A 22579-nucleotide genomic window follows, 5' to 3' on the forward strand; every position below is an offset into this window, starting at 1 on the left:
TATTTTCTCCTGATAAAAAGAAGAGACCATTATTGCTTTGCATGAAAATATCCTTATCAGAGAAGTAGGAAGACTTGAAAACTAAGCTACACAGGGTTGATCCATCCCATGTACTTCCACACACCTTTCCTTCTTTGGTTCATTTATTTCTTCATCTTTGCATCATTCGCTCCCTTTGTTCCGCCTTGCTCCCTCCCATAAAGAACAGGTCTTGTATGACAGAAAAATCATGGATATTTGCCTTTTTAACTTAGCTTTGCCAATAAATTAAGTAAATATGTGTTTTCTCACCTAAGTTAAAGAGATCCTTTCTTTATGGAATAGTTAACATTTAATAATATTAGCAGTGATGATAATGATTTACCCCATGCCAACTACTTTGCAGTTCAGTGGGGTGACTAAAAGCATGAGTTTGGGAGTCCAACTGCCTGTGTGTGAACACTAAATTAATAACCCAATCCTGACAAGTTACTGACATTTTTAGTGTCTCCCTTTTTTTGCCAGTAACACAAGACCAGTAACAATACCTACAACATGTGTTGTTCTGTCAAATAAGATCTTAAAGGCACTCAGAATATAGACTTATTTATTATTAGTAACTATCTCCATCACAATGTCTCTTTCATACAGAAATATATTCTGTTCACTACTATATTCATATAGCCTAAAACAGCACATGGTATGGAGATGCTAAATCAACTTCTCTCTAGTGAACCAATGAGCAAGTGAATGAACAATTGTGGCAATAAGTGAACTAGAATTATATGCATACAATAAGTGAACTAGAATTATATACATACTTAACACATACAACATGTATAGTGTTGCATATGACCTAAGTCTTCAGGAAACTGATTATAGAGAAGTCAAACAACTATAATTGTAAACAGTAAGAGAAATCACATTAGAAGCACATAAAGGTGAATTCTTGGCCAGGTCAGAGGAAAGATAACTCAGTTCTGGGGGATAAGTAACAACATCTTCCATGATTTTACATTTTTAAAAAAGGCCCTCTCTGGATATATATATATATATATATATATATATATATATATATTTGGTCGGTTATAGGGCTTGAACTCTGGGCCTGGGCGCTGTCCCTACAACTCTTCAGTTCAAGGCAAGCACTCTACTGCTTGAGCCACAGCACCACTTCCGGTTTTATAGTGATTTATTTTGGAGATAAGAGTCTCATGGATTTTCCTGCCCAGGCTGGCTTTGAACTGAGATCCTCAGATCTCAGCCTCCTGAGTAGCTAGGATTACAGGCATGAGCCATCGGTGCCTGAAATCTCTGGATATTTTTACCGTAACCATGACATGGCTAAAGTCAATCAATGATGTAAATATAATAAAAAATATATACTTCAATACCTTAATGCATGTGTATACATACATACATATGCAGGTGTGTGTGTACATACATCTGCAGATTTGTGTGTGTGTGTGTGTGTGTGTGTGTGTATACAGGTTACACAAGGTTTCTTTCCCACAGATTCCATAAGCATTCTCTGCTATTCTCAATTTACTGCACTTATTAAATATTGAGAATCATCTGAATACTAGAATCTGCGTCTACCTGTTTACTCAAGCAATCCCATTCCTTCCACTACGGCCTTCCACTCCTTAAACCCAACTGCCTATTTCTCATCTTCACCTGAATGGTTTCAAACTACTTCAAACCATTTCATGATCATTTTCTTTAAATTTAGACATTTGCCAAATGTGGTTTTACAGAAACTGAAGAAATGATGTGACACTGATAAAGAATCTGCTATCTCTGGCTCCTGTGCTAAATGCACACAGCTCGTTCAATCTTCATTACAATGCTCAGAAGGAAATACCACTGTTTTCACTTATTAAATGCTCGGAAAAGTTTTATTAATGAGTTAACTTCTTACAGTTGTTAGGATTGGAACTCAGGGATTCATGCCTATGGGGTGAGTGATCTGCCACCAAGCTTCAGCTCCAGCCCTATTCTTTATTTTGAAGAATAAAAAGGCTCAGAGAAATTGCTTCCTTTTTATCACAGACCATGAATTCCTGGATACATGGCTCAAAATTTAGGGATGAATAATGTTTGGTGTCAAGAAAAAATCTTGTTCCCTTAATTTATATGTATATATATATATATATTATCATTGAAATGCTAGGATAATGAAACTTTTTTAAATATTTCTACAGTATAACTAGGGAACCACAGAAGACACATAAGTGGATGAATTCTTGGCAAAGCTGGTCAACATGGATGGGACCTCACATATATGCTGAATCTCTCTGACCAGAGCCCTGACTCCAGGGAGGGGCAAAACTGGTGCTTTCTTTGCATAGAATGGCACACCGGAGATTCTCAGATTGCCCTTGTTTACATCTACATTTTCTACAATGACTCTTTCTTTAAAAAATTCCCATTATTTGCCAGGCTCCATCAGTAAGACCTCTCTGAAGCTAGGTGATTTGCCACCCACCTCTGAAGCCCGAAGATTCCTGTTTGGATCCTGACCTGATCTACCAAAGACTTCATTAAAGCTCGATTTGCTTGGCTATTACCACACAGTAATGGCTGCCTGTCTCCTTCGAGTGAAGATGTGTGGTTGGAATTCCACTCGCTGCACATGGTTGGCTGGGTATTCTCAGACAAGACCTCAAGTGGGAAGTAAAAGATGCTGTATAATATTAGAACTTTGCCTCCTTGTATCTACATTTTAGATCTTTCCTGGTTCTCCCCAACAGAAAGACACGTAACGCAAAAGCTCTTTCTTCTATCATTCACCTTCTATCTAGCACCTCGATTTGGTGTACAAGATGATGATCTGGTACGAGGCAGAAAGAATAAAAGGTAGTTTTTACCTTTGGCTCTCACCCAGGGCCTATCATGGGCAAAGGTTATAATGTCCAAGTTTTCTCTTATCAGGAGAGGCAGATTCGTAGAGCCCAAACAACTATGTATGGACCCCCAATTCAAAAGGCCATAGGCCATTTATGAAGCAGGTGAACCTCAGAGCAGAGGACTGCTTTAAGATCAGGAGTCAGTCACCCTGGTTCAATGACAGACTTGTAATTGTGAAGTTCAAGGTCTTCCGCGTTCATACTTATGAACATAAAGGAGGAGGGCAGCTCATGAAGCGTAGGGTTGCTTGTTGGTTTGTTTGTTGTTGACTGTGGATACTGACATAGGCCAGGTCTTCAGAAACAAAAAAAAAAAAAGACAAAAATCTTCATCAAATTTGAAGGCTTGCTACCTTTCCAATCCAAGTAGTTTGGGGAAAGCCACTGGACTGTACCATCCAGAGCTTTTGCTCCACAGTGCTGAGGTAGGTCCCAACTTCCATGATGTCCAAAGAGATTTGAAGTGATCTACAAACTATGCTTTCACAATCACTGGCAGAGAGAAAAGCCAGTGGTTTTTAAACAAACAGAATCAAAGTCTGCGGGGGGGAGGGGGAATAAAAAGGATGAAAGAAAAAGAGAAAATGTCCCAGGACATACAAGTTAAAACCAGCTCGTAGAATACAAATGAAGAGGGTTATCTTAAGAAGAACAGATTTTCTTCTAAGACATGGGCAGAGATACTTGTGGGTATTTAACTGCAACTACTGTAAGATCAACTAGGCCAATTCAAATACATTTAGGAAGGCTGACAACTCCTAAAATTCTGGAAGCCATACTTCACTTCGTTGCCACTGTCTTTCTTTTTTTTTTGAGAAAAAGGATGCACAATTCTCAGTGAACAGTGAGGACCCAGGCTGAATAAACAGTGTGGTGAGTGATGATCAGCTAAGCCTCTGCCACCTACAGTCTAAGTAAATTAACACTGGGTTCAAGTTTATAGTGGGAAGGTGGGTGTGGAAAGGTGTTCTTTCAAGATCCAGCATTTTTGGTTTTAGGGTCCCAAACAAGGACTGAAAACATCACTCATGGATAGTGGGACAATACAAATCAGGTAACCATCGAAAGATAATAGCAACTAGAGAAACAGGGAGATATAGTTATAGAAAAGCGGGATCAGGGTATCCCTGAAATTCTATACTGGGAAAGTCAACAGGAAAATTCTGGAAATTTAAGCTTTCAGCATTTCCAAATGATAATCTTTCTTTGTAGTGCTGAAGCAAAAACCTATCTGTATTCAACCTGCTCATTAAATAGGTTCATAGCAAGAAGGGAAGAGGAGAGCTAACAACCAGTAATTACCCACTGTGAGTTCCACCATGGAGGGGGCACCATGTACTACACACAACCTTGTGAGCTCGGCCTCTCTCCACCTTCCATGCATGGACCATGCAATGTAAGTAGCTGAACCAAAGATCCACACTTCTGTCTGAGTGAGTATGGAAGCAAGGTCTCCCAGAAAGAAAAACACACTAGATTCACAATCTGTTTGAGAGATCCATTCTGCCGCTCACCTGTCTCCACTGTGAATACGCGCCACAACTAGTGTGCTTAATTTTGTCAAAGACTGTAAATTACTCAGATACAAACACTGACCTGAATTCCACAGAGGCAGCGACTTCCAAGCCAGCAGTGCACTTGGCAAATACAAGTCCTAGCAGATGCATCCATTTCTTTTAATACAGCAACAGGTCTTACTGCTCCTCAGCCTCACTTACCCTTATTAAACACTAATGAGGACAATATTTGCCCCTCATTTGTGAGACCTTTAATCATCCTTCCTGTGAGGTCTCTTCAAAAATTATTATTACAGGAGTTCTACAGTGTGCTGAAACATGGAAAAATGCAAGGGGCGGGGAGAGGGGAGTTGTATAGAAACGTAGAAGAAAAAAGCCATAGTCATTAGTGTAGTTCCTTAAAGGTTGCTTTACTGCTTGCACATAATCTTCATTACTTACATTTGGTGTCTAGGACTTTTATTTCCTGGTGAGATTCACCCAGGTCAGTAGTCTGATAGTTAAGAGGCCATCAGGGCTGGAGATGTGGCTTATGGTACAGCAATAGTCTAGTCTATACAAGGCCCCAGGTTCGATCTCCAGCCCCAAAAAAACAAAACAATAAAAAGCATATAATTAGTACCCAGTTATTGCAAATAATTCACTAGTAATATATGTGTGTAATCCTAGCACTTGAGAAGCTGAGACAGGAGGACTGAATTTGAGGCCAGCCTAGACTATATGTATCAAGACTCTATTTCAAATAATAACAATAATAATGATTAAAAAATAATTCTTTAAAAAACACCTTATTTCTGTATGCAAATTCCACTCACATCACTAAATTACTAACCAAGAGCTGTCTGTCAGCCTTACTTTAACCTTTCTGTCCATCATTTTCCTTATGGATAAACGAGTGTAATAACTGCTTCTAGCAAAGGACTCTCATTAAGATAAAATATGCAATTAACAGCACAGTGTTTGGCACATAGCAAGAACAAGAAAACTGCCGGATATTACCAGATCAGGATAATAACAATGAACAGGTACGGACATGAGCAAGACACATTATGAACACAAGTGGAAGGTCACTGTAATAGTATTTGGTGCTGACAGAGCTTAAGTTTACTTTGTTCATACACCTATGAATAAGTTCTATGCATTTGATATAAAGACTGGACCTTCATCAGCATGGCTTTGAAATGCATGCATTTGGAGATACAGACTAAGAAGACACTGGACAGCCATGAGCTGAAATGTCTTTCCAAATATATCCAACGGTGGCTGCAACAAGTATGTGTAGAGCAGCACCTAGTTCACCTGTAGGCATATGTAGCATGTTCAAAGGAAAAACACATCAGCTCAGGAGTCCTGAGGCTTTTCCCTCTCGTTGGTCTGTTTAGTTCCTAGCAGACCCCCTGGATTAATGACCTCGCCCTCTGCATCTCTCTCTGCTGGTGTCACTTATGTACCCAATCATCCATGCCAGGACGCTGACAGACTCATTTCCTCTTCAGCTGTCACCCTCGAGTGTTATCCAGTCCTTTACAAGATAACATTTAAAGGCATAATTCCTACCCACTTGCGACTTTTATTCTAAGAGAAACAAAACAAATCAGGCGAAGGCTGATGGTGTCCTAATACTGCTCAGACAGGCAATAGTTTCAGTCATTGCATTTATAATTTCAGGGTAAATTCAAACAAATCTTATTCCCTTCACTAAGCTCAACTATATTTCTTCTCCTTTTATTCCTCTACACTCACTTCTTGTATCCTGTTTGTTCTTTCGGGGAAATAGTCACTGAATGATTTCTTTATTGATGACTGAGTGGCAAGTTTCAAGCACCATGTACAATATGTATTTGTTGTATGTTTGTTTACACAGTAAATATCTGTGATTTTTTTTCTCTATTTGGTGGTTAAGTGTTAAACTGTTCCAAGGGAGAATTCTTTTACTGGCACATGTTCTAAAGCCAAGAAGATAGAACAACCCCTCTTTACTAATCACTTCTCAAGTATACAGACAAGCCCTTTACTCTTCAGGGCAGTTACCTGGCAAACTTGAAATTACCCTCAAATGTGAAATGGTTCCTGCTTATCCCAACTCCTGGTTGAGAAGGAGTCATCAACAAATATAAATTACAAGGTGACTTCCAATTTTCCCAGGAAATAGATTAAATTATCAGTAAGTCCATCTGTAGCCATCAGCTCAAGACTAGAAATTATTACCAAGTTATTTTTATTAACTACTCTTTGGCATAGACCAATGACATTAGCAAATAATTGAGCCCATAACCATTTGTGCTGAACATGGTTCTGGCGCAGTTTCAAAACCACTAGCAACATGTTTACCATTTGTCTTTCTCCACTTAAATAAAAGCACCACAAGGGCAAGCAGTACTCTCTGCTTTGATTCCTGATGTACCCCCAAGTGCCTGGCACATAGTCAGTGCTGAGTTATTTATCTGCCGAGCGAATGCAAATGATGAAGTTGGCCTGTGTGGCCACTCAGGGGCTGGCTCTCCTATATACTCAGAGCCCCATCCATAAACTTTCCTCCTGCAGTGCATGGAAGGAGATGGGTGGTTCTTCCTCTTCTTAGGGAGATGTGGCTCCCTATGCCTGGTATACGCCTCCAGCCTGCCTAGTGTCAGCTGTTTTACTACAGTGCTTTACTGGTATCATTCAGATAGGAACTTCAATGTCAAGTTGCCCAACTTCCTCTGTGCTATGTTCCTCCTTGCCAGCAGCTCCTACAGGGCCCTGTATTTTTCCTGGCATGTCTCCTCTACCCCGTGTCTTCTACCACATGGAATAACTCCAAGTGTGTGGGAATATAGGCTGCATTCTGAGCACCAAGCTGTGCCAGTACCTGAAACAAAGCTATTGCTCAATAAAACATTTGAGGAATTGACTCAATGAATGACTTAAAGATTGAACAGTACTATGTGAAAGAACCACAGAAAGTATTTATCGATGCCTAGAGAAATGACACTAATCAGTGAATGATCCAAGCCAAATAAGCTTACAAACAATAATTTAAAATCCAATCAAGCAGTGTATTGTTGAACCTTTCCATAAGTTATATGTATTATTAGACCAATGAAAGTCTTGGCCAATCAAGACTCTGTGACTAGAAAATAAATTCACTGGTTAAGAAATCGTTTTAAATGTCTTGAGAAATAATTTTACATGACTAATGATTCAACTAATCATTCATTAAAATAAAAGAGCTTCAAATTTTCTCTAAAGGTCAGCCTCCCAACTTCCCAAAATTTCTTTTTTGGATGTTGGTGGTAGTAGTCATGGGGCTTGAACTCAGAGCCTGGGCTCTGTCCCTGATGCTTTTCATTCAAGGTTAGTGCTTTTATCCCTACTCCCGGTTTTCTAGTAGTTAACTGGAGGTAAGAATCTCACATACTTTCCTGCCCAGGCTGGCTTGGAACCTTGATCCTCAGATCTCAGCTTCCTGAGTAGCTAGAATTACAGTGGATAGAATTACACAAGTTGAGTAGCTAGAATTACAGTAGATAGAATTACACAAGTGCCCAGCCTTCCCTAAATTCTAAAGGCAGGCTCTAATGATTTCAGTGTCAATTGGAACATCCAATGAAATGTGAGAATAAGAAGTACATTATGACATCTAGGTCCTATAACTAAGTTCCATTCTCTTTATTCCACTTCTTTCAAAATGTTCACGAGTCATCTTATTTTCTACATGTTTTAATTGTATTAATTAATTAAATGCAAGGGATTTAACAGAAGAACAAAAAGAGGCAAAACATCAATGTGAAAGCTTAAAGGTGAAAGTCTATCTAAACTAAGGCGAATCTGTGAACTGGGAGCAACACACAAGCCAGCTATGAAACTGTGTCTCGGTGTCAGGATGTGATTGAAACCATGTATGTGTGAAACACCACAGACAGAACCATCTCTATCCTTCCAAAGGTGACAGAACAATCTATCATGCCTTTTCAGAAACTGAACCACTAATATCAATACCCCCTCAAAAAAAACATCACACGACCAAACTATAACAATCTGGGGTCTGTATTCCTTTTCTAGAAAGGTAGGTTTTAAGAATCCTTTATTACATAAAATAAATCAACATACATCAGGAATAATATTACAAAACAGTCAAAATCTAAGCATGCTTGCCTACAAACCAATTTCATAGCATGTTTGGTTAACTATTTCCTTAACAATTCTATATAAGACACAGCTTCCCACAGTAGTGTCATTTAAGCTCAGCTGTATATTACAGAAAACAAGAAATAGATGTTCATTTTGAAACACGGTGCTATTTACTCTAACTGGGCTTGCATTTCCTCTTAGTAAAATTTTGTTAACATTTTTCCTTCAATACAGAAGAAACTATTCCTACCACATACATACAATATTCAAATGTGAAAGAATCTACAATAACTGAAGCTGTCATTCACACCACTATTACAGAATCAAGCCTGTAAGGTCACTAGTTAGAACCTATTGATATGATGAAGAATTAACATAAAAATCAGGGATCATTTCAGCCCCTTCTTTCTCTCAGTGGAAATATGTGCAATTTTAATATATTAAAGTATAATGTATTTTTACCTTAAATATTAAGTCATGGCATAAAAAATACCTTGAGGGTAAATAATTAGGTGCTACATAAGTGAAGATTCACTTTTATGAGTGGAAAAAAAAGGAATTGAAAGTATTTCACCCAAGGAAAAATAACCATTTTGAAAACTAAGATGACCATTCTTTGAAATATGTAGGTGACAGATTCAAGAGGCAATTACAGGTGCAGAGACCCCAGCCAATAAATCTAAACACAATCTCTGGGTGGACCCTGGGCATCTGTACCTGTATAGCCCATTTTTATCTCAGATGGACAGCAAGGCTGAAGAGGTACAAGAGATGTTCCTGTTCCCTATGGAATTCTGGGTAAGAATGTCAGGAGACATATGTGATATTTTGTTACCAGGTATATGAAGGAATTCGTATATTCAACATGAATGTAGACCAAGATCTAGCAAAGCTTTCTAGCATTCCTATTTCAACTCTTGCTCCTATTTTTCATCCTACTTACACTGCATTGAGATGGGGTAACTTGTAAGACCCCTGGGTCCACCTTCTGCAGGCCAGTATGCTAAGATCCAGCATATAGCCTACCACTTAGGGATCTCTACCTAAAATAAATACTACTCAATCAATAGGCTGGTAAATTAGGATGATTTTGAAACATACTACCTTATTTCCTTTAAAGACAAGTTTCAAAAGAGATGGAAGAATGAATTAGCTAGATTATGTCCAACCATTTTAAAATGAACAGATTCTTGTTCCTCTCCTTCTTCACCGCTCCTTCCTTGGTTTAACTTCTTGTAGATTTTTTGGTAAGCAGTGCTAAGCACTAACAATTAGATTTTCTTCTTGATTCTTGATCACCTATTTCAGCATGGTCCTGATTCCTTTTGTATTTCTTCTTTCTCCCCTGGGAAATTTATGTCTGTTTCTGGCATCTGTCCCCATCCTCCTTTTAAACACTGAAGTGAAAAAATCATATTTTTTAAAGCAGAGTCTCCATCACCTGTCAATAAATTATCCCTCATGTATCTTCTCAGCCTGGCAAATGACTTTTTGGGGCCTCCTGTTGACTGGATGATTTCAGAGAAGGCTTATTTATCATGGTCTCATACAGGATCTTTCTTTCTTTAACTCTGAATTCTGGGATCTTATTTTATATTAATATTCTATCTTCCAGTTAAATATGCTGGTCTCTTCTATAACATTTGGTGTCAACTTTGCCTCTTTCTTAATAAATAATTGTTCTTTGTTGTTTGGTTTCCAATCCTGCTAGTCTGACTACTGGAATTTTCTTATGGTACGTTTATTCTTACACAGCCTAATTTTTGAGTATCTGCTTGCTGAATTTCTCTCTGGTTAAGGACGTGCCTTCTCATTCCAGGTACATTTACCTTGATTTCCTGCTCCCCCTCTACCTCTCCTCCTCCCCCCCCCGCCTTGTTCTGAGTTGTGGTCTCAAACTGTCAAGGCTAGCTGTTATATTTTGTTTCAGAGGATAGAAAGGCTGCAGTTTTTGCCTACACATACTGCATTTTTCAGTGTTCCGATCAATGGCACCAGTAATATTTGTTAGAAAAAGCATCGTTTCATGACCAAATCTAGTGTAACAATCCACAGGTCCCAATTCTTGCTTGTGTCCAAATTAGCATAAGCAAATCAATCTTCCTACCTCTTTCTCTTCCGACAATGTCTAGTTTGACCGCACACTTGCTAAACCCTCTAGGCTGGATTATCATCCTGCTCTTAAAATACTCGCCCATTCTACGCTTCCAATCACATCCATTGTTTCAGATAAAACTTAATCAAGAAGGGTTTATGTAAGTTTCCACTTGTACATAATGATAAATAGCTTAAGCTACATTCAGTACATTCACAATCATTTTTTTCTTTCTTTGCCATCTACAGATAAATCACATTTTATCTACTCCCATTATTTCCTGGATTATGTCCATATTTTAGTGGCCCTCACTCTCTAATGGGCAGAATTTAACTCCCTTCCCACTTCAGTTTTGGTAATCTTTTATTATTAGGCAGTATTTTGCATGTACCTACAATGTCAAATGATGTCCCTATCTACTACAATAATGAATGAAAATCAAGTTACTTGTCAAATATGAGGAAGTGCCTCTATTTTCCCACCTGTGCTTACCACACTCACCAACATTCAGTAAACTGCATGAGGCACGTGCATGAAAAAATGGTTTCTCCAATTAATTGGCACAAAATAGAATGGTTTGAGATAACAAGCAGATCCCATCTAATAAGTACAAGTACAAATAGAAGAGCTTAGAACCTGTGATGTGGAACAGATTAAAAAGAGCCAGATAACAATACTGAGTAATAACTGCAAACTTTTTACAAGGCCACAGAATTGAGTACATTGACGTGCTGCCCTTTTAACCAAAAGAACACTTATCATGAGCATTTTAAATAAGTTGAGTTCTGCACAAACTGAAGGTGACTTTTTGAGGATCACTAAGAAGTCATAGTGATCCAGGCCCATGCACTAATTGGTAATGCTCTTAAGCACCACATTTAGTGCGATTTTCTTACAGCACTAATGTTCCTCCACTGACACAAGTTAGCAGGCAATGTATTTACAAAACTATAATACCCTGAAAAGAGTTAACAATGAACGATGTACAAAATAGTCAATTACTGGCTTAAACTTTAAACAAGCACTTACAATGAAGATTTGGGGGGGGGGAACTGTCTTGGCTATTGGGTCATTTTCCAGCCTGCTAACTGCTAAACCATGTGCAGAACGAGCTTCCAATTTAACCATCCAGATTTTCTACAAAGGCAGATAGCTTTGCTCTGCAGGCAGAATCAAGTTGATCTTCAATTTGATTTTAAAAACAAGGCATTTTTATAGAAAACCAGTACAATTTTACTACAGATTATCGAGGGGGTGAGAGAGGTTGGAGAGAAAGGAAGGAGGTTTTATTTTAAAGATCCTAAATTGTGCATGAAAGTGAAAAAAAAACTGTAACTTTTCTTGACTCTAGAAAAAGGTAGGAGCTGAATAAATTCTACAGCCCTGTCAGTCTCTGAGGATTATTGGCCACACGTCTCAGTTCCTCTGAGACATAGCATTGGCAATGGGTGCCAATGCAAAAAATAACACATAAGAAGTCAGGATGGTTTTTAAAAAGCTACACAGAAAATGTGAAATGCTTCCTAACTAATGAAGCACCTCTCAGGTCTTACAAAGAAATAGAAAAAGTCAAAAAAACAAAAACAAAACCCTACAATCCTAGGATCATTAGTTTTCTTCTTTTCATGGTGCTAGATCAAAACCCATAAGCAAGGAGCTGATCAGAACAAAAGCCAGGTGCATGGGAGGACTTCTGCATTTGCAGAAATGTGTAAAGATCTTTATCCCAGTTCAGTATGAATATATGAAGGTCTGGATCCTTTTAGAATTCCAGCCTGTAGGTGAGCCAGAACCTACAGAAGTCCCACATGTCATAAAGCTGAAGAGGAGGGGCTTTCCATGCATACCATTCATGCCATGAGTGGGTTTCAAGGCCGAGGCAGCTACATACAGTGGGACATTCCTAACTGTAGACATCCCTAACTGCTCATAATGACTGCTCATCACTGTGACAATTTATTATGGAATAATAAGTCACCTGACTTAAGGTGACCAACGGTGGTTAATGTTAATAACTCAGACCTTGTATTGGGGTCTCAACGCTGACTTAAAGACTATAGGACCTTGATCCATTTCCTCTCTCTGCCTATGCCCACTTGGCTGGTTATGCCATACAGTAGAGCCCTGTTCTTGAAATTCTTCAGGGGCTCATACACTGCTCTTCAAAGATAATGTTTGCCACTAAACCTATGTGGCTAAAAATCTGTCACAGTAGATTCTATAATTACTTTCAGTAGACTGATGAGGAAACTGTGGCTATAAGAAAAGTGAGATGGAAGGTATACCAGGTAGGAAAGTCAACCTAAGAATGCACCCCAATAAAGCATCATGTCTCTTGCTTGCTAGGGAAGCACAATGAAAGGATGAAACAAGACACACAAATGGAATCCCTACTTGTAATTTATTTTTAAATAAATCTTCTACAGAACCAAACCTGAAAATTTCAGTGAATGCTGTAAGACAGGTTTTTTTCCCAAGCAAATTTTAGTCTGTGTTAATACTCATCAAATCTGGAAAGTAAAGAAAGTCCTAGATTCACTCCTTCATGAAGGAAAGAGACTAACCAGAATATATCTAGAGGGCAGAAATCAAGAAAAAGTAGAAAGTAGGCCTAGATCATGATCTGTGATGAGTGAATGCGTTCCAAGGGTACTTTGGAAGACTTTCATCTTCAAAAATGTGTGGAATGAGAGAGTGACAGTTACAGAACTGAGAAATTTCTGAAAATAAAAATCAGGGTTGAATTACCTTGTCAGGAGTGGCCTCTTCGATGCAGGAAACAACCACATGCCTGTCAGGGCTTCCTTCATTCGTTCATTCATTCATGCATTAGTCACACTGTTATATATGGGCCAACAAGTTGGCCGCAGGTTCATCTAAGGATTTCTACATTGGGAGGGAAGTTGGCACAAATAGATCACAAAGAACACCAAAAAAAGAGCTCTTAACTATTTTCTGTTTTTAAGAATGTATGATATTCGCCTAAAATGATTGATGAAATCTATGCCTTGGAAAAAGAGTTTCCACCTAACAGCTCAAAGAAAGAGAGAGGAAAAAAATAAATAGTAAAGAAAGAAGGAATCCAAAAGACCATGTTAGCAATGAATGAGTAAATACAAGATTGAAAATGATGATTGGTCAAACAAGAATTAATTAGTTGTTTTCAAAAAAAGATACCACATTTGTGACGGAAAACAGACAAGACAGAAGCCTTTTCTCCTATGTAAAATCTGTAGAGAACAAAATGATTAAATTAGAAAAGTAAGGCTCAACTTTCTTCTCTCCGGGTATTTTATCCATTCCCATGATTTCACTACTAAATATGAGATATGGCATGCCAAATCTGCAATCTCAGCCCACAACCACAAATCTGTCTACTCACAAAAAATTCACTGCATCCAAAACTTAACTTACCATCTTAATCCCCCATAACCTACTTCTTCTATAGTCTACATCTTAATGGATGGCACTACCATCCAGCAGGTGGCCAGTCAGACCACCCAGAAGTGAAGAATGGCTCCCTCTTAGCCATCAGTTACCAAGAACAATCATTCCTAGCAATTTAACAGTGTTCAAAACCATGTCCTCTTCCTCATCCCTATTGTTCCCGGTTTGTGTCAATCTCTCACCATCTCCTCTTGGAAATGCTTTAGTCACCTCTTGACTAATCTTCTGACTCTCAAGTTACCTCCTATGCACAGCTGTTTGAGTAACTGCCCTAAACCATAAATCAGATCATGTTATCCCACTATTTAAAAATAATCCTTCTAGTTCACCACATGTTTCATAGAAATTCCAACTTCTTCTACCTACCCTCGCTGAGAGACCCTTCCTTTATTTGGGCCACAGTTCTATTCTAGTATGACTGGGTATCCCTTCCTCTGTAGCCCCATTTCCTGACTTCTATTGTGGCCTCCAGCTACACACCTACATAGGAGTATTTCTATCAACCTGCAATCTTCCTTTCACCTGACAGTTGCCAGTCACTCTTTTATGAGATAGCTCAAGAGTGACCATTTATCCATTTTAAAATTCAGGGTGTGTGTGTGTGTGTGTGTGTGTGTGTGTGTGTGTGTGTTTTCTCTTTTCCCCAAGTCACACATTCAACTAAAGCTATATGTGTATACTCCCCTAGCATCCTTCCTGCGATGGGTAAATATTTATTAAGGATTTGACTAATAAGTTGTGAGCAGAAGTACTGCTGGGTTGCTGGGAATGCTTAATTTTTCCTTGATAAAATGGAACATCTGTAGGCCTGAGCGCTACACTAATATCTGCCTCCCTGCCCTTGCTTCCCTGTCATGTGCTCCTGTGCTATCCAGAGACTCCACAGCCTCCTTGCAAGAAATGCAAGATGGAAACCAAAAGGAAGGAAAACAGTAACTCTGATTTGCCGAAACCACGCAGGCAACCTCCTACCTCCAGACATCTCCTTAAGTGAGGAAGGGAGGTTAAAAAAAATTTTTTTTTTCTGCTATTATCAGGCTTTCGGTTAGTGGCAGCTGAACACACGTTTAACTGCTATTGCGCTTCAGGGAATTCTTTCCACATCTGACTGCATTGAGGGTGCAGAGGAAATGAGATACAAAATTCAGTGCACCTAGCCTGAATCTGAACTCTATTACTGACTGGCTGCACAGCACTGTACAAGTAATCTGATCTCTCAGATGCTGGAAAATGGGAACGACAATGCCCAGCCAAGTTTAAGGTAAGATGACATTAATAAAGAACTAAGTAAAGTTCTAGTACACAGTGTATACTCTCAAATTGTAACCATAATTATGAGATGTTAATGGCGAGATTGGTAGGTAGTCCAACAACACTCCAAGCATACACTGATTACTTCCTAATGCCCTATATTATAACTATCTCATATCCACTTGATCCTTAGAATGTGGCCAACGAAAGTGACAGGCCACTATGATTTCCCTAACTGCTTCTGGCACAAACTTTCCATGTGTGGTTGGATGAATGAATGTATAAACCGAAAATTGAGTATAAAAGTCTATCATTTTAGTGAGTTCCTAGTACAAATGGGATTCATAGAGATGCTTTTTAAAAAAAATACGAATACTGAGGACCATCTGACTACAGCTATCCTGACAACACACTGACTTCACTCCCCAAGCAGCCAGTGCAGCTGGTAAAGCAGTACACTGCTCTGCTTTGCCTTCACAAATATATAATTTGCCCTTTCTGTGGCTGCCATCAGGGCGCACTTCCTCTCTGCCTGAAAACCAAGACAGAGAAGCTGTGAGGTGTAAAACCGGCTCACACTACAGCCAAACTACAGCCAAGCCCCAAACTGAACTTGGGATCTATGTTTTATCATTTCTACTCCTTCCCACTTAGCCACTAAGACACCAAAAAAAAACACGTCCAGGCTCTGACCACCTGCTGGTGATGAAGTTACCAAATGAACAACACTTATTGTTTTGCCTGGTGGGGAGAGGGAAGGAGGAGCCTAGTGGAATTCACTATGTTGATATATCAAGGATCTCCAAATACCACAATATATTTTAAGCGGTATTTTATCATGGATAGTCCAAATAGTATTATGTGAATGTTCTTTAAATATTTGATTGCTAAAAGTATGTCCTGATCACAATGATCATGAAAAACAGTGTTGATATTTAAAAAGAAAAATAGTCTTGCTCTAGCCATAAAGATGTCTCGTGTATATAGGAATAGTATCTTCCTTGCAGGAAGAATGTACTCTCAAACAAAGTAAAGAAAGGTGATCTGCCCTGATAAAACTTAACAGATGCTGAAATCCTTAGACTCTGTTACAAGCCTCCACTAATTATTAATTATCTGCCTAAGCATATACTCATTTATACATCCTGCTCCTTAACTACAGTGCTCCAGAAAGACACCGTAAACTGCCTGACGGACCATGTCTCCTGTAACTAAATAGCCCAGCACATGCAACGATTTCCCCACAGGCATGCTACAGTGTTCTTGTGGACACATGGCCTATGCAAACCAGCTGCATTTCCATAGCCACATCCCAATGGTAGAGCACGGAGAAGGACAGAGGATAGCTATCTGGCAATGGACCTTCAGCAAAGAGAGCCAATCCACACAGCAGTTTCTCGGAGCAGTTACAACTGGAGAGAGTGCTCTCTTCACTCTGCTCTGAGAACGCTTTGCAGAAGTCACAAAGAAGATTCTCTCTGTGCTACAGCAGGTGTGAACTTAATTCCACTCTTAAACTAGTATCAGCTCAGCTGAGAGAACAGCCATAAATTTTTATTTCAGAACAAAATGAAACTCAGTGAAGGTAATGGGCAAAATCTCATTAACTATTTAGATACCTTTAAGAGAGACTGAGCAAGGGGCTTTCTTTGGTTTTTTCATAGAATTTTGCAATGAATGGAAAATGCGGTCACATGAAACATTCGGATGTTTAAAAGTGTTTTGTTTCTAAGGAAAGCAAAAAAGGTGGCAAAGATCTTTCAGAGTATGTATGTCTCCATGCATAAGGTCCTAACACAAATAAGGAAAGTAAAATTACAACGAAACATACCTTATTTAAGATCACAAAAGATTATTTAGTAAACCGCTGTTTGCCATTAGTTTTCCCCAGGTTAACTTCTCCACCGCTATTGTTAAAGTATTTGTCATCATCTCCTGATTGTTTTCTAAATATTTCTGACATATGATCAGTATGAAAATGAATGAAAATAAAGAACACAAACACGGGTAAAGTGTGAATTTAACTCATTCACAAAGCCAGTTGTTACTATATTGATACTTAACTCATTTCCAAAGATTCTGAAAGTTCTGAAGAACACAGGGTCACTAATAAATTTTCCTCTGTAACTAGTATTGCCCAATTAAGGACAATCAGTTACACATAAAGAGTTTAGGCTTTTACCCAAAGCATTTTGGTTTGGCTAGTGAACTGTTAAGAACACAGTTTAGTCTGAATAGCAAAGGTGAGGAAAAGGCACGAACAATTAGTGGTAACCCAGTAATTTCAAAGACTCAGGCAGCTAAGCCAGTGCTGATAATATAAGGCTAGACAATAGTATTTTGTGATCAGAACATTCTAAAATTAGCTTTTATATGCTCTTTCTCTTATCCTTCACTTCTTTGTCTCTCCCTTCTTCACCAAATGTTATCAGATATTACATAGCTTCTATTTTCATTCAGCTTTAAAATGGCCCAAGAGGGGTTGACATTTATCGCTTCCATATTTCTGCATGATACTTAACTACATGATACTCTTAGTTTACAGGTAAGTACCTTTGCCAAAGGGTCACCCCAAATACAGAGAAAACAGCTTAGATACAAGAAGAGTAGGTGTAGTAATAACTTCTGTTAACTAAATTTAACTGCCATGTGGTCTTCATGCTATTTCATTTAAGCATAGAACAACTACTCACAGTAGAAATTCTATCATAAGCAATACAGAAACTTAACCCCAAGTCTCACAAACCAAAGTAGCCCAAGTTCAGTCAGTGACAAAAGACAAAATCCCTGGCTTGGTCCACCATCTACCACCTACCTCATATTCTTTCGTGTGCATGGTATTTGCAGCCAACACAAATAGTATGACCTACTCTATTTTACATCACTTTGGTTTCCTTGTAATTTTTCCTGTTTATAAGCATGTGTCAAAAAATTTAGGAGAGATTAATAAGCAACCATCAAGAAGATGAAAAAGGTTGACTCTATTAGGCACTTTCAAATAAAGTGAACTTAACATATGCTCCATATAAATTCTGCAGTATTTGATTCTGGATGCTCTGCAAAGGGAAATTAATTAAGATCCAGTAAATAATCGTCTTTCCACTCTGAAACAACAGTGAGTTGTTTCCAAACAACCCTGAGTTGTCCGCACAGAGGTAGCCTCCAATGCCAAGCTTCTCCAGAGGTAGAAAGGAAAGCAGGGGGGAAGGGGTCAGAAATCTTTCCAGAACATTCTCAAGCACACAAGAAGGCGTTTGGCAAAGTATCCCCTTGATAAATCCTTTTCTTTCTAATACTTCCATTATTAGACAACCTACCCCCCAAAAAAGTCTCCATTTGTGAGTGGGTCCTGTGAAAGCCATGAGTAAAAAATGAAACTAGAGAGCATTTATATATGGAAAGGGAAATGGGAGAAACACATCACAATGGGGCATATCTGATCTCACCACAGCTGTCCCTCCCAAAAGGTAATTATTTTGTAGGCTGACTGCTTTTGTGGACTCATTAAGGAAGAAATCTTTCCACAGTGGTGTTGATATTTAGAGAACTTTCTGTCTGACTTCCACCTACGCTTGCTCTCTGTTCTAATCTCAGAAGGTAAAGATATTTTTTAAATGCTATCACTCAAAACCCAAAGGCTCTAGATTTTTTCTCATTGCCCAGATATTAAGAAAAATTAAAAAAAAAAAACACTGACAAGCTCCCAATATGAAAATCTGCAATGCCTTAAGTTACTGTACTATTCAACAAGGTTGGGGGAACTGCTGGCGAAAAGCTGGAGCCAGCTCTCACAATTTCCTCCAGTCTTGGCAAGTCGTCCACAATTAAATGTCTTTTGGCTGCACATAATCCTCCACATTAAAAATCCACAAATACAGTTGTGTACATACTAAATGGAAATAGAGGGTTCCACCCCAGGCAGTGGGCATTTTCATCAACACACGTGTCTGTGCCATAGCATCTTGCTAGAGGTGAGTTCTCTGGAGGCTGTTTTGGCTGTGGTCCAGAGGAAAGAGTATCTCTACCTGCCCCTTGTAATGGCATGTCCCAAGACGCTGCTGGCCTTGGGTGCTGGGCATGCTCTGAGTGGGTACAATAGGAGACTGGGAATGGGACTGGCCTCTGGCTCTGCCAAGGACCATCAAAGGGACTGGGCTAAAGGCTGGTGGATGACGAATATAACTCTGGACAGCTTGGGATTTCTGGGCACTAAAACCAGAGATGTAAAAGGAAAGTATTCAGGGAAAACAGACCTACAGTGGGCAAACCTGGACTGCCTGTACCATGCTCAACCCATGAGGATAAGGGAGGCTCCACCCTTAAAGATGAGTGTGAACATAAGGACCATAGACTTGAGTTTTCCCACCAAGTTCCATCATGAGTTCTCCATTCCTTTCTATCTCTTGCCTACTTGCCTTTCAGAAGCTATCCTGAGCACATGAACATGACCATCCCCACTCCCTTTCCTCATGGCCAGAGATAGCAAGGATATGACAAAGCTGTGGGTAAATGGGACAGACATTGCTAAACTCACCCTGCTCAAACTTGACTCCTAAATCGGTGATATTCATTTTGAGACAATGGAGAAAAGGACACAAAATTCACAGAGCCAGCAGCCTGCACAGCACTGAGCTGAAAATAAATTCTATCAGAAGCCGACCACCAGAATTTCAAGTAAGAAAAAATGTGTTGAAGCCACTAATTGTTAGCAAGAGCATTGCTACTTGATAGGGGACTGCTTGTCACCTTTACGTGAATTAAATTATTTTTTCATTATCTTAAAGTCTGTAACTTTCAATGTAAAAACACCTTTTTGTTGGTATTTTAAAAGACATCCATGTCTCTGGTGGCCACAGTTTTCAAATAATGTATTTCTGATGATCAGTTCATACAAATTTTCTAAAACCAGGTTTAATAAACCTGTTTTGACCATAAAAATATTTAACAATCACCATATGACTTATGCTACATCACAGGTTAGGCAATAGACTGGAAATGAAGTAAGACCAACCAAAAAATGAGAACAGTCACTGACTCGACAGAAATACATTATCTAACTATTGAGAGTAATCACTGTTTTTCAATTCCCTTTCAAAATACTAATTTTATTTATTTCCTCTTGCACACCAAACTATCTACAGTGTTTACTTAAAAAAAATTGAAAACTACTACACTATAATATTAAGCATAGTTTCACACTGAGAAAATGCTCCATACAAGTTAAAAGATCTAGAACTATAAAAATACAAATCTGAATTTGTGTTAGTTTTAGTTTTCTTTCCAATTCAGTGGGATCTAGACCAGACTTTGTAAGTATTTTATTCCTTGTTTTATAACCTGTGTATCTGATTCCCTGGGGTTCATTTACTAAACAACCATTTATAGAGGTTGTAGCAAACACTGGCCTACAGTCTACCATCATTCTGCTGGATTCAACTTACCAAGTTATTACTACACCCTCAGTCTACCCTAATCTCACCATCATGAATCTGGAGGTGTTGAGTTATAAGAGTATCCTCCAGTTAAAATCAGGATTTGGAAAGACACATTACTACCAAAGTCACTTGATGGTATTCATAAACACAGACAAACGTATTAGAAGCAACAATAAAGCATCTCTAAAGGCAAATGCGGCATACAGACAAAATGACATCTCTGAAAGATCAATGGATCATTAGACAAGAAAACTGCCTTAGAGACCATCCAAAGGGCTATTCCTCCTTCAATTTACAGATGTGGAAACAGCCTTCACTGAAGACTTACAGCCAGGTATAGCAAAACAGAGTTGAAAAGTCAAGATTGCTAGACCAAACTCAAAAGTCAAGATTTCTAAAAATCACCTGTGACAACACCTAAAATATCAAGCACTTTTACCTTTCACATATTTATTAAAGAATTCAATTTTTTTTGAAAGGATGAAGAACTATATTCGACCACTATTTAAGATTTCATCTCAGGAGAACAGCTGGTACAATATTATCCAACATACTGGAGACAATACTCAGATAACCCCAAACGAAAGGCATGCCATAAAAAGGGAGTTCAGGGGTGCCACGCACTTGCAGAGCATTTGCCTACCATGGACAAGGCTCTGGGTTCAATGCCCAGCACTGAATCTTAAAAAGTTCAAGACAGTATCCCTCATTAATGAACCTGCAAGCTATCTAGCTCAACTACCTCCCTTCAGAATACTGTAAAAGCAAACTAAAATGCCCAGAGCTGACGTTTATATCCACAATTCCATTTGCATGAAGTTATTCAACTATTACTTGACCTCTGGAACGCTGAAACATCAAATGATTGCTGTTATTGTGCAGGTTTTGCTACTTTCTAATATTTACATTCCTGCATGGAAAAACCTACGAGACTAGGAGGGGAAAGGAAAATCCTACTCATGCTTTGAGACGATCATTTTGCCCCGCCGTCATGTTTTTCCTTTGTACATTAAGGTTTCCAAAAATAGTTTTCCTCATAAGACCTGATTTATTGGCATTTTCATTTTTTTTCACTGCAAAGAAAAACTCCATGCATTAGCATCTAAGTCATAATTGCCATCTAACAGAAAAATTCTGTGTCTCCCACCTCCACCACTGAGATTTGAAAACACTCACAACACTTCACCTTTAGACCAGGCTAAACTCGGGATGGTCACAAACACTCTGAAGTAATACAAACCTAAATATTCCTGCTAGGCGAACGGAGCTGTGGAACCGAATTGTAATGAGCCAGCAGCTGTCACAATATGACCACAGTAACCAAATCAAAATATCAACCGCTAACCCAGATGATATTCAAAGGTCATCCTATAAGCCAGCAGCTTTCTCCAGTTCTGCCTGAAACCTCAATTTAATCCTGCAGTAAAATGTTCCACTGAGCTAGTTGAGCATCCAGTAACTGAGTGGTGGTGGAGTTATTCAGGACGTGGGTACAGTACCATTAGAGGATTCAGACAGAATACCACAGTAAGGAAACTAGCACTCCCAAGACAACACGTGAAAACAGGGCAGCTGACGCTGAGCTAAGCTTCACCCAACTGTACAAAAGTATCACCTTCCACATCTCTGGGTCACAAAAGCATGCATGTGTATCTTGCTGGCAACTTGTGCCCTTATCCTCAAACAGTTTGGCTTTCAAGTAAGTAAGACCTTGGGACAACAGAAGGAAAAAACATGCTTAGATCCTTCTCCAGGTCAGGGGTTTAGCCAGAAAATATATTGTGTAGCACTGTAAAAATACTTGGACAGCAACTTGCAAACATTTTAGCAGGA

At 38.9% G+C, this 22579-nt stretch overlaps 1 protein-coding gene across 4 annotated transcripts in view; it reads right to left on the reverse strand.

Annotated features, from left to right (window-relative positions):
• Positions 1–22579, reverse strand: part of Tcf4 (transcription factor 4) — a 350212-nt gene that overhangs the window by 197692 nt on the left and 129941 nt on the right. The window lies entirely within an intron of this gene.

This window comes from Dipodomys ordii, unplaced genomic scaffold, assembly GCF_000151885.1.
Source record: "Dipodomys ordii isolate 6190 unplaced genomic scaffold, Dord_2.0 Scaffold43, whole genome shotgun sequence".
In the NCBI taxonomy this organism is placed as follows: Eukaryota; Metazoa; Chordata; class Mammalia; order Rodentia; family Heteromyidae; genus Dipodomys; species Dipodomys ordii.